Below are 18,141 nucleotides of genomic sequence, written 5' to 3'. Positions count from 1 at the left end.
AGCCAGCAAGGTGCTCTGCCTCAAATGGACCAGGATTGTATTCCACAGCATAGGAGTCTCCGGTGATAACTCCATCCCTCCAACATGTCCAACATACATCCCTGCTATGGTGTAAGTCACCTGCACTAGTGGTTCAGGTGGATCTTCTGAGTCTGAGGTGGAGCATGTCCATTAATCTCTGTTTGGACATGGCCTCGCATGTCAGGCACATGTCACCTCTAAGCAGACGGTATGTGAGTGAATAGAGTGTGAGTGTCTTCAATCTGGCAGCATATGACAGCTGTTGGGGTTCCTTGATCCTTTAGGTGGGGGACAGTCAGGGTGTCTCCAATTGCTGCAGATGTTGGGTGAGATACAGCCAGAATAGGGCATTGACTCGATCACCGGTCTGATAAGTGAAGAGTACATGGGAACAATGACCCACTAGATCTGGATGTGAATCCCATCCTGATCAGGTGGGCAATGTAGAAGGTCTTCCTAGCCACTTTAGCAATGTGAGTCTCAGAAGAGCGGCGACTGTCAACCTGGGTCCCCAGGTCCATGATAACCTCCTCTGTGCTTAGAGGATTGCCACCTATATGGTAGCTTGGGGTCACCTTGCTTTTCCTGAAGGGTATGTCTACACATGTTGTGCACTTTGACTTCAGGCCATGGCCCTGGCACCAGCTATCAGTTACTGTGAGTCCATTCTGAAGGATATCTGTGTGTGATGCACTGTCCACTATGGTGCCCAGTGTGCAGTCATCTGCTAACATTGTCATCCAAAGTCCTCCCATGTTGGCCTGTACTTCTGGGAAGTACATGACAAACAATGGGGGCCAAGGACTGAGCCCTGTGTGACACCACCTGTGACCAGCCTGGAGTCTAACATAGTGCCAGCCAGTTTGCAACCCATCTTGTGACATATGGGTTTACATTTCAGTTGTTAGGGTTTTCCACAATACCTGAGTGGGGTATTGTGTTGAAAGTGTTTGCAAGGCCAAGGTAGGCTGTATGGACTGCCTTTCCCCAACAATGGCCTAAGTGACCAATTTGAAGATGTCAACCCAGTACAAAAGGCATGATCTGCCCCTGACCAAGCCAAAATGGGATGGGTACAATGTCTGCATGTCCCCTATATCTTTGTTTATGAGCTCAATTATGATCCTCTCCATAGATTTGCAGACTACACTTGTTAAGCTTATGGGGCAGCAATTACCAGGGTCTGTAGAGGCACTGCCTTTGTGCAGATGTGCACAACTGGACCCTAACCAGGCTGTTGTGCACACTATGGAAATGTAAAGCAGTGATAGGACTAAAGCCCAGGATACTGACCACCACAGTGAAAGTACTGAAACACTACACTAGACAGTGCTACAGTGTTAGGTCAGTATGAGCGGATGGTGACAATTGTGTGCAAAGTATCCCATGCAAAACCTGCAGGCACAGTATACTCCCTGTTTTGTTCACACAAAAGCATTTGGACAGTAACTACACAACATGGCACAGAACACACAACCATAAACTGGAGGTATTTGTTGAAGGTCACACTCATCCACAAATGTGATGGGCTGCAGAGTTCAACATATGTAAAGCCCACACTGGGCATGCTCACACACTTAGATAAATGAGACATCTTTCACACAACATGCCATGGGAAGGCTGAACTGGGCATGCTCACACACTTGGTCCAAATTTTACTCCTAGCAAATGTGAAAACACTCCAGAGGATGCTCATCCCCCTTTCTAGACACTGATCATGTAAGCACCCTATAAATTTATTGGAGAAAAGGATTCTCTCAGTAATCCGAATAGCACGCTGCGCTAATGCGTCGTCTGTAGTGTCATGACATAGTTAGGTAGGGGTTTGAATCCAGCAGGTAGCAAGTGTGTGAAGGGGTGCAAGTGTGTATGAATGAAACATCCCTTTTGGCAACTGGGAAAACACACCACAGGATGATCATTCCACTTTCTAAACTCTGATGATGTCAGCACCCTATAAGTATATCAGGGGAAAGAAAATCCCCCAGTAATGCGAATAGCGCACTGGGCTAATGCGTCCGTGTCTAGTGTCATAACATAGCTAGGTAGGGATTTGAATCCAGCAGGTGGCAAGTGTGTGTAAAGGGGGTAAGTGTGTATGAAAGAAACATCCCTTTTGGCAACTGGGAAAACACACCACAGGATGATCATTCCACTTTCTAAACTCTGATGATGTCAGCACCCTATAAGTATATCAGGGGAAAAGAAATCCCCCAGTAATGCGAATAGCGCACTGTGCTAATGCGTCCGTCTCTAGTGTCATAACCTAGCTAGGTAGGGGTTTGAATCCAGCAGGGGGTAAGTGTGTGTGAAGGGGGTAAGTGTGTATGAAAGAAACATCCCTTTTGGCAACTGGGAAAACACACCACAGGATGATCATTCCACTTTCTAAACTCTGATGATGTCAGCACCCTATAAGTATATCAGGGGAAAGGAAATCCCCCAGTAATGCGAATAGCACGCTGCGCTAATGCGTCTGTCTCCAGTGTCATAACATAACTAGGTAGGGGTTTGAATCCAGCAGGTGGCAAGTGTGTGTGAAGTGTGTATGAAAAAAACATCCCTTTTGGCAACTGGGAAAACACACCACAGGATGATCATTCCACTTTCTAAACTCTGATGATGTCAGCACCCTATAAGTATATCAGGGGAAAAGAAATCCCCCAGTAACGCGAATAGCGAGCTGTGCTAATGCGTCCATCTCTAGTGTCATAACATAACTAGGTAGGGGTTTGAATCCAGCAGGTGGCAAGTGTGTGTGAAGGGGGTAAGTGTGTGTAAGTGTGTATGAAAGAAACATCCCTTTTGGCAACTGGGAAAACACACCACAGGATGATCATTCCACTTTCTAAACTCTGATGATGTCAGCACCCTATAAGTATATCAGGGGAAAGAAAATCCCCCAGTAATGCGAATAGCGCGCTGGGCTAATGCGTCCGTGTCTAGTGTCATAACATAGCTAGGTAGGGGTTTGAATCCAGCAGGTGGCAAGTGTGTGTAAAGGGGTAAGTGTGTATGAAAGAAACATCCCTTTTGGCAACTGGGAAAACACACCACAGGATGATCATTCCACTTTCTAAACTCTGATGATGTCAGCACCCTATAAGTATATCAGGGGAAAAGAAATCCCCCAGTAATGCGAATAGCGCGCTGTGCTAATGCGTCCGTCTCTAGTGTCATAACATAGCTAGGTAGGGGTTTGAATCCAGCAGGTGGCAAGTGTGTGTGAAGGGGGTAAGTGTGTATGAAAGAAACATCCCTTTTGGCAACTGGGAAAACACACCACAGGATGATCATTCCACTTTCTAAACTCTGATGATGTCAGCACCCTATAAGTATATCAGGGGAAAGGAAATCCCCAGTAATGCGAATAACGCACTGTGCTAATGCGTCCGTCTCTAGTGTCATAACATAGTTAGGTAGGGGTTTGAATCCAGCAGGTGGCAAGTGTGTGTGAAGTGTGTATGAAAAACATCCCTTTTGGCAACTGGGAAAACACACCACAGGATGATCATTCCACTTTCTAAACTCTGATGATGTCAGCACCCTATAAGTATATCAGGGGAAAGAAATCCCCCAGTAACGCGAATAGCGAGCTGTGCTAATGCGTCCATCTCTAGTGTCATAACATAACTAGGTAGGGGTTTGAATCCAGCAGGTGGCAAGTGTGTGTGAAGGGGGTAAGTGTGTGTGTATGAAAGAAACATCCCTTTTGGCAACTGGGAAAACACACCACAGGATGATCATTCCACTTTCTAAACTCTGATGATGTCAGCACCCTATAAGTATATCAGGGGAAAGAAAATCCCCCAGTAATGCGAATAGCGTGCTGTGCTAATGCATCCGTCTCTAGTGTCATAACATAGCTAGGTAGGGGTTTGAATCCAGCAGGTGGCAAGTGTGTGTGTAAGTGTGTATGAAAGAAACATCCCTTTTGGCAACTGGGTAAACACACCACAGGATGATCATTCCACTTTCTAAACTCTGATGATGTCAGCACCCTATAAGTATATCAGGGGAAAGGAAATCCCCCAGTAATGCGAATAGCGCGCTGTGCTAATGCGTCCGTCTCCAGTGTCATAACATAGTTAGGTAGGGGTTTGAATCCAGCAGGTGGCAAGTGTGTGTGAAGGGGGGTAAGTGTGTATGATTGATATATTCCTTTTGGCAACTGGGAAAACACACTACAGGATGCACATACCCCTTTCTAAACTATATCACAATTATGTATGGCTTTTGATTACAGACATGCCACGTGTGTTGTGCACACACATAATGCCCATGTGTGTGGGTTGTCCCTCACAATAATGCATGACATTGATTACACCGGTTATGGCAATGCACACATGATGTATGTGTGTGCCAAATACACATATGTACCTGTGACTTTCAATAGTTACCATGTGTGATGCCTGCCACATGTGAATACATGGTATTTGCACAGGGTAACATTATGACCGTGGTCTTCTGTGCAGGTGCTGCATGTGGGATGTGTATATACAGTGTGAGATGTAGATGCTATCAGCCTAGTAGTGAGGGATGCACACCTGGTCTGGGGCATAAAGTCTACATGTTGTTGATGTACAGGAGCTGCATGTTTTCACCTGTTGTGGGAGTGGTAAGACAGTATTCCATAGCAATGCAGTGACTGCATGCTAAGAACCATTCAGCTAGGGTGTTGTAGCTACACTTATTCATTAGCATTCAGTAATTTGTCGGAATCCCTGGTGAGGGTCTGATGCCAACCAAGGTCAGGGGTCTACCAGCCTGTGTCACTTGCTCAGTGATCCCTTCCATGTTCCCTATCATGTATCCCAGTGAGCGACATCCCACATCAGCTGTGGTGGCATGGACAATGACTGAGTCATATGTGTCCATGCATCTGACTGACTTGTATGTTGTTGTTACAGTTTGGCCATGTGTTTCCATCTCATACATGTGATGTACATCAATGGGTAGGGGATAGGGTTGACTGTGTACATGTGGCAGCTGTGACATTACTACATGACACACATATTCCACAACTGTACCATAGAGGTGACTGACAACTGACCTTTGCACATGCTACCGAAGTATTGAGATTACATTGGTGATTGACAGCACATAGGGCCAATGGTGAAAAAGACATAGGTCCATAGGTTCGTACAGGGATATCTGCCCAGGGCATGTATCCACCTAGCCAGAATGTGTGTGCCTTTCAACATGCATTGTGAATCTGTCTTGCTATGCCCTTTTCCAAGGTTAGTATACTGTGCCTCTTTCTCACAGTGACACATAAGTGATACCCAGGGTAACCCTACAATGTCACATCCAGTCATTAATATCACTCTTGAAGATAGTCACTGAGTCAGTCTGCCTAACCTCTATTGGGATAATAATCAGGAATGAAGGGAGCCTGTGAGTTGTGAATGTGCCCTCCAGCATGTCCTATGTATATCACTCCTGAGGTTCAAGTATTTCCAGCGTGTATCCTGGTGGGATCTGGATATTCTGAGATGCAGCATGGCCATTAAGTGAGGGTATGACCTGGCCTTCTATGTCAGGCACAGATTGCCTATGAAGAGGCAGTATGTCACTGAGTAGAGCTGCTGCTACTGTAACCAGTCAGTATGTGGCATCTGTTTGAGCACTTTGATCCCCTTGTCGAGGTACATATGTGGTAGCTCCAGTTGCTGCAGGTGTCTGGTAAGGTGCATGCCGACAGGTTCATCATAGTCAATTATGGGCATGATGAGGGATGAGTAAAGGGGCACAATGTCCTCCCTGGCCTACATGTGGATCCCATGATGATGTGGCCCATATAACATGCTTACCTAACCACTTTGTCCATGTTGTTGTCAAATGGTAGAATGCTATCAACCTGCGTACCCCAAGGTCCAGAATTCCTTGGTCTGCACTTACTGGATTAACACATATGTGGTACGTTGTGGTCACTTAGTGTTTGACAAAGGGGATGACTATACTCTTTCTGTCATTCACGTTGAGGCCATGGCTGTGGCACAAGTCGTGTTTGCAAGAGTCCCTTTTGGAGGATGCATGTGTTAGCTGGTGAGTTGATTATGGTGTTCGGTCTGCAGTCACCTGCGACTTGCTGAGCCACAGTACTTCCATGTTGGCCTGTACCTATGACAAATATATAATGAACATGACAGCTCCTAGGGCTGTGCCTTGTGGGACACCACTTGTACCAGGTTGGAGGCTGACATGGCTCCAGCAATTCTACCATGTGTGTTCTGCCCTTGAGCCACTGTGCAATACCCATAGTGACATAGGGGTTAATATGTACACTGGTGAGCTTCCTAGAATGCACAAGTGGGGTATTGTATCCAAGGCTTATGCAAGGTCCAGGTAGGCTGTGTGGACCTCCTACCCCTTGACAGTGGCCTTGGTGACTGTTTCAAAGAAATCAAACAGGTTTGATAGGCAGGATTTGCCATTGACAAAGCCAAACTGTGTATGGTGACATGTCTGTAGGTCCACAATATCTAGATATGTGAGGTTCATGATGATCCTTGCCATAGCTTTGCAGACAAAGCTAGTCAGACATATGGGGAGTAGTGTCCAGGATCCGTGATGGCACCACCTGAATGTTGAGGGACCACTGTTGCTGTATGCCACTCTCTGGCCACATATCGTGTATTAAGGCTGGGATTGAACAGTGGTGTTATGTCTGGGTGTAGCTCTTCTTGTGGTTCATGTAGGACACAGCCTGGGACACTGTCTGGTCCCATTGATGCAGTGTTTATTGCTTTGGGAAGGGCATCTCTTACCTGAGCATCTGTGATGTCAGGGGGGGAAGCACTGTGCTGCGAGACATATTTGCCCTTTTGGTGTGGTGGAGAGAAGGCAGCATTGAACCTGTCCACTAGGATGATGGCAATGTCTGTGTGTTTTATATTTTGTGTGACATATTGGATTACCTCTGAGCATATCTGGGTAGTACCACCCAGGTTACTAACATAACTACAGGCAGCCTTGTGATTATCCTCAGTGGCTTGTGGAATCCTCTCTCAAAGATGGCCTTAGACAATCATATGGGTGCCTGTAGTTGTCTTCCAATACTCATCAGTGGTGCCTTCACATTTTGGGAGGTTGTTGTATCATGTAGTGGCGTCATCCTTCTATTGTATAGTGTGTTTATGGCTGGTGTCCGGCCCAGGACATCTGCCTTTGGAGAATTGGGTCATGCTTTCATATGTGGCTTCATGATCCATGCATTCCTGAATGTGTCCACAGAATGCCTCTATACAGGTATCTGCAGTCTGGTCCATATTTTCAACAGGCCTTGGGCCTTTGAAGGTTTCCACATCATTTATGAGGGGTGTGCACTTGCTTGACATGAGCTGTTGACAGGCGTGCAGCCCTCCAGACAGAGCAAGGTGAGGGTCACAGTCAGCTACCTGTTGGGTGATAGAATGTGCCACATAACACAGGCACACAGGTCACTCCACAGCAAGTACAGCTATGAGGCAGACATTGTCCATGCTGGTGCAAACAACCTGAGATGTACCTCCCTGGACCACATGGAAAGAGACACAGAGGAGCTCTTACAGCACCCTCTCAAACTCAGGACTCCCACACAGCCTTCATGCTGACACAGGAGAGTTTAGATTACTCTGCAAACACCATCATACTGGGTGATGCCAGCTACCCAAACATAGACTGTGAACATTACACAAGCCACAATACCCAAGCTCTAAGGTTCCCATTGATCAGACATTCTTTGGCTATGGAACAGGTAACCAACCTTCCCACAAGAGGGCAGATATACTAGAGCTGATCTTTACAAACATGAGTACAAACTGCTCACCACTGGGAGTATATCCCTCATTGTTGCAATCAAACCATATACTAATCACACTGGAGTTCTGGATCCCCCACATATGCAAACCTCCAACACATTGATGTGTGTGTGGGAAATGTCCCTATTAGCAACTGTGACAGTATCGTACAGGATGCAGATACCCCTTTTGAAACACTGATGATGTCAGGACTGTATAACTATATCACCTGTAGTAAAGTCCTCCAGTAATTTGCATAGCGCGCTCTGCTAATGCGTCTTTCTTCAGTGTCATAATGTAGTTAGGTAGGGGTTTGAATCCTGCAAAGGGAATGTATGTGTGTTAGTATGAGTGTGGTTTATGTGTGTGCACTATGCTGGGAGGGTTAACTGCCTTTTGCCAACTGGGAGAACACACTACAGGGTGGACATCCCTCCTCCTACACACAGATGATGTCAGCACCCTCTAAGTACAGCATTATTAAAGATTTCTCCAACTACTGCAAATAGCACACTCTGCTAATGTGTCTGTTTCTACTGTCATTGCACAGTTAGGTATGGGTTTGAATCTTGCAAATGGAAAGTATGTGTTTTACTGTTGGTGGGGTTAGTGTGTGTGCACAATGATGGGGTGGGATGTGGCTTTTTGCCACATGGGGCTATACACTGCAGGGTGGTCATTACCCTTAACAAGCAGTGATGTTGATAGCACCCTATACAAACAAAACTACAAAACAGAAGGTGGTGGTACTGATAACACATGTAAGGTAACACTTCTTCAAGTAATGTCCACAAAACGGAGTAGGATAATCAAACAATTCTTTTATTCTATACAGACAACATGACAACAGACAACTAACTGCCAGTACTCAGTATAGTGTTACATGCTACTGTAACACGCACATGTACCCGAATATACCTAGATAGTGTTCTGAAGCCTGAATGTGGCAAGTGTGTGGATGTGGGATGTGTCTGTGTGTGCATTTCCGTATGGGAAACATGTTTGATGTGGCAATCAGGGTACTACAGTACCTGATGCACATTACATCTTTCAACTGATGAGGTTGCCTGCACCCTGTGAGTACAGGCAGAGAAGGGGATGCCAATAGTACACAACATAGTGCACTTCTGAAATGTGTACCTGTCATGTATCAACAGCTACTCATGTAGGGTGATAAATAATGGGAATGGCAGGTGAGCGTGTGCATGTGTGTGGGTAGCAGGGTGTGTATAAACGCATGTGTGACAGAACAGATACATGTAGCTGAATCTACATAACAGCACAAGATGCGCATTGCCATAGTCAATGTTAGCATGTGATGATGTGCAGCTGGTACACTTTGTTAAGTAGTATGGGTGCAGATAACAATTGAGGACATTCATACAGTTACTGAAGCAGGACTGCTGGGATATACACACAATTATACTGCAACAGTCAACAGTTACCAACATGTTACTACTTATACACATCTATGTAGTCACCCTGTGCATCAGCAACGTGTTTACCTTTACCTGCACCGATGTTGTAGTATGCAGGAGGTGGCACAGTGTCATCATATGCACAGGGTGTGGGTTAGGTATGCCCAAGCCAGCCACTGGTAACACCAATTGACATGTGTGTGTATGTGTGTTTGTGAGGGGCAGCAGTACAGGGTGGACCGTTGTTGGTGCAGTGTGTGTGTGTATGTGTTTGCCCTAGGTTTTAGGTTTCTGCATGTGTGTAAGCACGCACACAGTCCCACATAATGGCTGCCATGTACAGGGTTTTGTGGACAGCCACAGACTGCACCTGTCAGGTCATCCAGATCAGTGTCTGTGGGCACGGACACGGTACCTGTGCCTGGCAGGGGTGCTACGGGCGTATCCGGTACTAACCCAGACTGGGTACTGTCATCAGAAGCAGGGGTGTGTTGACTGGACACAGTTCCCTGTTGGGACTGTCCAGAGCCACGTGCACGTGGTCTCCTGGGTGTCTTGATGACGGCACAGACCCAGCATTGCTGGGGCTGGTGCTGGCACTTGAGCTTGAGTGGGCCTGTTGTCGATCGCGGCCACTGCCAGCTGGTGCTGTTGCTGGCATCTGACCCGCGTCGGCGTCAAACGCACACCATGGCCCTGGCCCATGGACATCTGGTTGTGGAGCAGCTGTTCTATGCCCCCACGTCTGTCAATGACATCTGTGAAGTTACGGATAGCATTCGCGTCCGCATGCCATCTGTCATGGCTGTGCGACATTCTCTCAGCTCCCTCAGACCCTGTCTGGTGTACCTTTCCATACGTGCCTGTGCCTGCATGACAGTTAAAAACATAGTGGAGGTTGACATACTTCCTTGGGCACGTCGGCCAGAGGCAATGCGACCACGGATGCCCCACGAGAACCCATGGGCGACTGTCTGCGTGGTACCATTGGAGGCCCCTGCTCATGGCTGCCTTGTGGGGATGCATGTACCACAGGTACCACATTACCCTGATCTATGCCCACTGCAGACTGTCCATCACCTAGGGACAATGGTGACAAAGGATGTAATGGCAGGATGACTGTGCGCATTGACGGGGTTGAAAGCTGTGTACTGTCAATTGGCTGACCAATGGTGGACCCAGACACACCTTCCTGCACCATTACAGACATTTCATCATCATCAGTACCTGGGGCACAAGATTCAGGTTCCCTGCTGCAGGTCACCAGAGCAGCACCAGAACCTACAGGAGGAAAGCATGGAACACAGATTACAGTCTCCATACATATTTGACAGAGATGCATTTCAATACTAATGCACACATTCAGAAATGGACACATGCACTCATGGACACTAACACACATGCACACTTGGGCACAGGCACGCTTGCACACATGCACACCCCACAGTAAACACAAACATCAGTACTGTGTTACACTACTCAATCAACTACAACTGTATTACGGGTATTGTGAACACAGTCACCAGCAAGTCTACTACAGAGTTACACTACTCTTCCTAGTTTTCTAAATTGCTTTACAGATAATGTTAAAAGACTCACCAGCATGTATGGCCTGCCTCGTTGCTAGATGGGAGGGACCTGGAAGTGTGAAGAGAGTAATGTCAGTGGGCACATGTGTGCCATTTGTTTTGCACATGATACAGTACAGTAGTACACTAGTTCCCTTATACACATCAGCTGCACATAATGTCTGTATATATATCATGATGACAGATACATACCACATGCACACCTTATGCGTGCATGAAGTAACAGTGTACAGAACAGTCATATGTACATACCAAGGGTTAACTCTAATCTCACCCTTACCTCTCTTCAAACGACACCTCAAACTGTACTTCCCAAACCACTGGCTTTGTTCTTCTTGGAGTACAGGCTAACGTCCCTCTCCCTACCCTATCTTTACCTTTAACCCCTCATTGTGCATAGAAACTAGCTTCTACCCTGTTTCTTTCACCTTGATGTCCTTCTATGCTCTGACCTACTTCTCCCATCCCTCCCACATCCTCTTGACTGTCTTCCTTCTTTTCCTTACTTCCCTTCTTGACTCCTGCCTCTTCCATATCATTGTATCTTTCATACTCCTTCTACTTCTCTACCCTTCTGAGCCCTAACTATTATGTATCTGGCTTTTGCCTTATTGCATAACTGTTATGCTTTAGGTAGGATTGCTTTTAAACCAACGGTATATTGTGTATGACTCTAAACTGTTTGAGTTCCTTACATGTATGTTGATTTAGTTAACAGGCTGGTGTACAATTCTATCATGTTGGCTGTCTGTATTAACAACTTGTCTGTCTGCCTTTATTACGTTATGTGTGGAGCTTTTCTCCACAGGCCTCTACTGAACATGGACATATGTCCAGCTAGACTATCTGGGTCAACAAATGTAAAAGTAATAACAATAAATGAATATGGCATCTTACCTGCACGCTCAGTGTGTTGCTGCCGTGTGGATCCAACCTCCATCATGATGCATGGGTGTTGCTGTTGTTGTTCTGGGGCTGGATCCACAACACTTAGCAGTAGCCCCTACTGTCTGGTGAGGGGGGGATGTGTGGCCACCCCCCCACCTGTGGCAACCTGTTGCCTGCGGATATCTGCAGCACGTTGGCGGACATTTCTTATCAAATCACTGCAGTGATGTCTCACCTGCTCATATGTCCTATCATGCATGCCAACATCATTTATCCTGCTAACGAGGTTTTGCCACAGTGCAGACCTCTCCTGCTGATTCTGGGTGGTGCGTGAGAACAGGATGGCATAGTCACACACCAGGCTCTGGTGAATCACGTCATCCTCTGCAGCAGAATATGATGGGTTCCTTTTTGGAGCCATGTCAAGCTGGAAAGGTACACAAACAGGTTATCAGCATAGTATCTCAACAATACATGGTACACATTCTATACAGGGAGTATTAACTTCTACTTATTACTGCTTGGTTAAAACTTGATTACAGTGTAGCTATCATTCTATGTCATTTGTACTAAGCACTTGGCCTTCAGACCAGTTGTTTTACATTAGGGAGGTTGGTGGCAAGCACTGTGGTGGCAGGACACATATCTTTCATCCATTGATGTTGGGCACTGCTGATTGAGGGCCCAGTGTACAAGTGTATTAGTTCTGGTATGGGCAGTTGGCCTTCAGGCCAGTTATTTAACATTAACAAGGTTTGTGGTCTGCACTCGTGTGTGACAATAGGCTGTACTCTGCCATTCATAGCTGGGGACATCTGGTTTCAGGTTTATAGTGCCTGCATATCTGAGCTGTATCTTACTGACATTGCTACACCTTGTTTGCTGTAGCAACCACTACATCCAGGCCTCCTGGATCTACCTTTGTTTATATGCTTGTTATTTGTTAGCTTGTTATTTCACTGGTATGGTACTTCCACATAGTACACAGCTTGTCAACACGTCTGTGACTCACTACTGATATCTGCATTGCTTACTGTACGTATTTCCATGTTACACATGACAGCAAGTGACTGCTTCTCATTGTTGCATTTACTTAATTGTGACACATTGCACTTAGGTTACCTGGCACTTGCTGACTGGCTTTTATATCAGTCAGCAGTTGTAGGTAATGTCAGTACACCCTCACTCCCCACTGTACCTTGTTTTCAATCATTAATTATTACAGAATTCAGAATAGTATTCTAGCATGTCCAGAGGTCAGTTGTCAGTTCCCTCACCAGTCCAGCTGGTGAGTGTGGTACTCCAGAGACAATGTTGGAACAGATGCATGTACACAGACAATCCCCTCCTCCTAACAACAAATTCAAACTCATGTGAGTGATGCAACCATATACCAAACTGGAGGCTAGGCTCTGTCTACTCAATACCGCCATAACCAGTCAGGTGGCCAAGGAGACCACACATTACACTTCCAGTCTCACATAGACCTACCACAACAGCGGACCTAACACATGATCACACATAAACATACTTGTAGGCTCGGACCACAGCTATGCCTATGCAGCAGAGACCTCCTAAGCAGACATCCATGCAACCACTACCATGGAAACGAACATGTGCAACACATATCACACAAAGCCAATGTGCTGAACACTCACAGCCATTAACAGTAAACAACACACCTCATACACCTGTACTAGGTGCCTCTATCATCAGGCACACTAACATCACGTTCACCAGGCTTAATGAGGTGAGGGTCACGGTGTGCAGCCTGTCAGCCACTATGACCTGCCACATAACACAAACACTCAGGTAACCCCAAGGCAAGTACAGGTATGACTCAGTCACTGTCCATGCTGGTGTGAATGGCCTGACACATTCCTCCCTGGACTACATGACATGAGACAGTACAGAGCTCTCTGAGCACGTAGCCCAAGACAGTTTGACCCTGACCTTGAGTAGCATCCTACCCTCACCTAGAACCATGCCACAATATCAAGGCACGATGATCCCTTTCAACAATTGACTGACATACTGGTGTCATTCACAGGTGTGCCAATGCCTGCCATCTTGGGGTGGTATGCTTTGCTAGGGACAGCTTGCACCTGTCACCCCTGTCCCATTGGAATTTGGCAGAGACTCTTGCTACACCCATAGTGCCTGTGTTAGGCAAGACTCATAAGGCAAACCCACATCCATTTGTATCACAAAGGATGAGGAAGTGAGAGTGATGCTACTCAACACCAGAAGTCTAGACCTAAGGATGCACACACTCAAAACCCTACTTGACATGCTGGACATCGATATCTGTGCAGTAACATGAACCTGTTTCAGGTTTCACAGGAGCACACCAGTACTACCAGGTTATAGCTGTTACCATTCTTGTCGGCCACAACACTTGAACAAAGGAGGGGGAGTATCAGTATTCAATGCAGATTCCCACGCCTCCACATTGGTGGCACAGTACAACATAGGTGTTAGGCCATTGAGTACAGAAGACGTAGTTGGGGACCTGGGGTAGAAACATGGTAGTGGTCTGTCATTTGTCAACCACATGGCCAATGTGGATTGAAAGACATGTTATATAGCCCAGCTAATCATGAGGGATTCACATGTATGGCAGGGGAGGTCATTGTGCCTCTTTACTCATCCATCATCAAGCCTATAATTGCGTACAATGCACCTTTTGGGATGTACCTAACCAGACACCCACAGCAACTGGTACAGGACAACAGTACCTCATCAAGGGGATGCAATGGCTCACACAGATGTCATATGCTTCCCAGGTAAAGTAAATCCCACTGGACTCAGTGGCTTATTGCCAGTTCAGAGGCAATCTGTGCGTGCCATATACAGCCATGTCCTACCCAGCAGTAATGAACATGCTGCACCTCAGGCAATCAGAGTCCCATACAGCCACATGCTCAGGAGAGCTGGACCTCAGCACTGACATCCATGGACATGCTGGAGGGGCATATTCCTGACTGAGAGGCTCCTTCACTCTGTAATGAGCTGACACTACAGGTTAGGCAGAGTCCCTCATTGACTCTCTTCCATAGGAATCTGGATGACTGGATGTAGATCATAGTTGTACCCCAGGTATCACTTCTATGTCACTGTTAGACAGAGGCACAGTATACTAACATCGGACAAGGGCATAGCAGCATAACTTGTAATTGGGTGGTGAAAGACAAACACATTCTACTAGGCTTACCAATGCCCTAGGGCAAATAGCCTAGTATGAACCTATGAACATGTGTGTACTGCTATAGTACTTCTGCCATATGTTGCATGTGTGTGTGTTGTGGGGAATGCACAGGTAATGGCCGGATACTTCTGCACAGGCTACACATCTGACACATTCTGGGTGTTCATCCCTACATACTGGATGTGTGTTGCCATCCAACCCAACCCTGTGATGTGCACATTACTCAGCCTGGATTTACATATCCGAACAACACCACAAGCACAGTACACTACCTTGCTATGTATGCATTTAATTACACAGTTATTCAGTACTTATGACAGTGATGCTATCCATGCAGCCCATTGTGCCAGTGGTAACCACAACACACACCGCCAGCACCTTTGCATATGCTTACCACAGACATCCCACATACTGCATGTACTGTGCACACACATATCTAACCCAGAACAACTGCACACCACTTATTAATCATGTCCAGTGGAGTAGAGATACAGGCATATTGTATAAAAATAGTAGGAGGCTACTGCAGCACAGGGCAGATTCACATGACAGCAAGGCATCTGTGGTCAGCAGTGTTAAGATGCTTCACATTCACCACATGCACAGATATTGGCAACATTGTTTCAGACAGTTTAGGTGCAGGTCCCCCCCCCCATTCTCCTACACATGTGGTATTAGTTATCCCAAATGACTGTCACCTCCGTATCCTCTAACATGTCCAGGTGAGAGCCACCTTCATCATTGCAGAACACATAGCATCACTGTTACGAAATGGTATCCCTGGATGTGTGCTACATTCACCCCTGGAGGACATAGCACCACATGACAGACTGATATTAATCCATGGCCATACTACAGGATATGTACCTGAACAGTGCCATACATACACAGTGGTCCCACACCATTGAGGAGGAACCTCTACTGACCCTGGGAACTACTGCATCATATGTACAACTGGCCTTGTGTTCTAAGCTATGGAAGTGTTAAGTATGGGTAACATGTACAGCAATATTACATATGTTTATATTTCAGGACTATGTACACACAACCTATCTCATGCACATACCTATAGATAGTGAACTATGATACATTTGGAGGTGTCACAGTAAGCATGTATTAACCTGCTACTTTGCATTACCTGTGTTTGTGGCAGCTGTTGGTGTGTCACTGGTGCTGCTTGAAGTTTGCTGCTGCTGCTGCTGGTTTTGCTGCTGGCTGTCTTTATTTCTGTTTTGTTCTCTCTCTGTCTCTCTCTCTCTTTCTCTGTCAGTTTTGTGCAATGAATGTATTGCATGAGTGTAGTGTGGGTACTCATTGCTTTTGTAGGTATCTGCATAGGTCCATGTGATGGCCTCTGCACCAATTGTAGGACAGCATTTGCTAATTGCATGCAGCCAGGTGTGTACTAATTGCATGTCTCACTGTGATTTCAGGACACTGCTATAAAAGGGTATGTGAGATAGGTGTTGCCCTTTCAGATTGTAGGGCGTGGACTATGCTGGTATGCTGTTGACAGTGTTCTGTGAGTGTGAAGGTTAGTACATCTCCCATGCTTCATGCTGTGTTGTAGATTCAGGTTGCTGCATTTCTCTTGCCTGTTCCCTGTAGTGAGTGTGTATGCATACTGACACCTACAACTATATGTCATATGTATTGCTATATAAATATATATATATATATCTGTGTACATATACATACTTTCATATATGTACATTAGCTGACATTATTGGGTACAAGCTAACAATTAGCAGGGCTGTTTCTGTTAACACTACACTAGTATGGGAAAATCCAGTAATTGGGACTATAAAAGTCTGCCTGACATGCTTTAGTTAGTAGTCATACTATATTGCCTTTATCTTCATTCCTACTAATACATGTTCCACTTATTTAGCACTATATTCCTGTATGAGAGTCATGGCTTAGTGGTAGGTCATACAGACTAGTGTTACAATGGTCTTGGGGTAGGGCCTACTAGTATGCTTATATTCTGCTTGTGACTTGAGTATAGGGCCTATCAATCAAAGTGCTGGAGGCACCTTTAAGCAGTTAAAGGTGTTAGTAGGTCTCACAGGAGCCAGGCTGTGTTGCAGATTTTGGTTGCTGCATTTATCTTCACTGTTTCCTGTAGTGAGTGTGTATGGATACTGACACCTACAACTATATTTCATATGTATTAATATATATTTATATATCTGTATGTGTAGATATACATACCTTCATATATGTACATTACCTTACTTTATTATGTACAAGCTAACAAGTAGCAGGGCTGTTTCTGTTAACACTGAACTAGTATGGGAATCCAGTAATTTGGCCATTGAAACTCTACCTGACATGCTTTGGATAGTACACCTCCTATATTGCCTTTATACTGATTCCTACTATTATATGTTATATTTATTTTAGCACTGTGATTTTGTAAGGCAAGCATGGCCTAGTGGTAGGTCATACAGACTAATGTTACCAAGGTCCTGGGATCGCGACTGACAGTGGGAATTTATTTTTCTTTGCAAACTTTCAAACTGAGTACAGGACCTGTCAATCAAAGTGCCATAAAGGCACTTTTAAGCACTTTAAACCAGGTCTGCACTCGTTTGCGGAGCTCACGCATGCGCACTGGCGGTGAGCTCCGCTAACACAACGCACACCAGCTAATTTCTTTGAAAGAAAAGAAAAAGGGGTGACAGGAAAGTGGTGAAAAGGGGTCACAAAGAGGGTAAGACAGTAGGGAAACAAGCATGGGATTTGCAGGAGGGATGTAGGTAAGGCCCATAGATGCCCATGTCTTTGGCAGCAACAGCTGTGCATTTCCATGTATTTTGGTGAGACATTGGAAACCTTTCACCCCTGAAAGAGGTGTCAGGACAACATTAATATTTGTTGTAGAGCCAGTTGTAATTAACTTTCAATGTCAAGCAGACATGTGTGCGACATGGACAGCTATGTATGGGGCGTAATTTTTTTGTGGGTACAGAGTGCCCTTTTTTTTTTTCAGGTGAGAGTGGTATGTCAGGTGAAGGAAGTCGGTATAGCTGGGGAGGTAGGTTGGGTAGGTTAACAGACAAGACAGACAAGACGCATACAGGGGCGGTGTATGACACACATGGGGGGGTTACACAATTGACAGGGACGGAGGTTGGGATATCCGAGATGCATGAGCCCACAGATGGCAACAGTGGAACTGATATCCCCACCCATAGGCAGTTGCCACTGTTCCTTCACAGCCCAGGACGGGG

This window comes from Protopterus annectens, chromosome 15.part0 (assembly GCF_019279795.1).
Source record: "Protopterus annectens isolate FY-2018-M chromosome 15.part0, PAN1.0, whole genome shotgun sequence".
NCBI classification, from domain to species: Eukaryota; Metazoa; Chordata; order Ceratodontiformes; family Protopteridae; genus Protopterus; species Protopterus annectens.
This window is presented reverse-complemented; position numbering follows the sequence as displayed.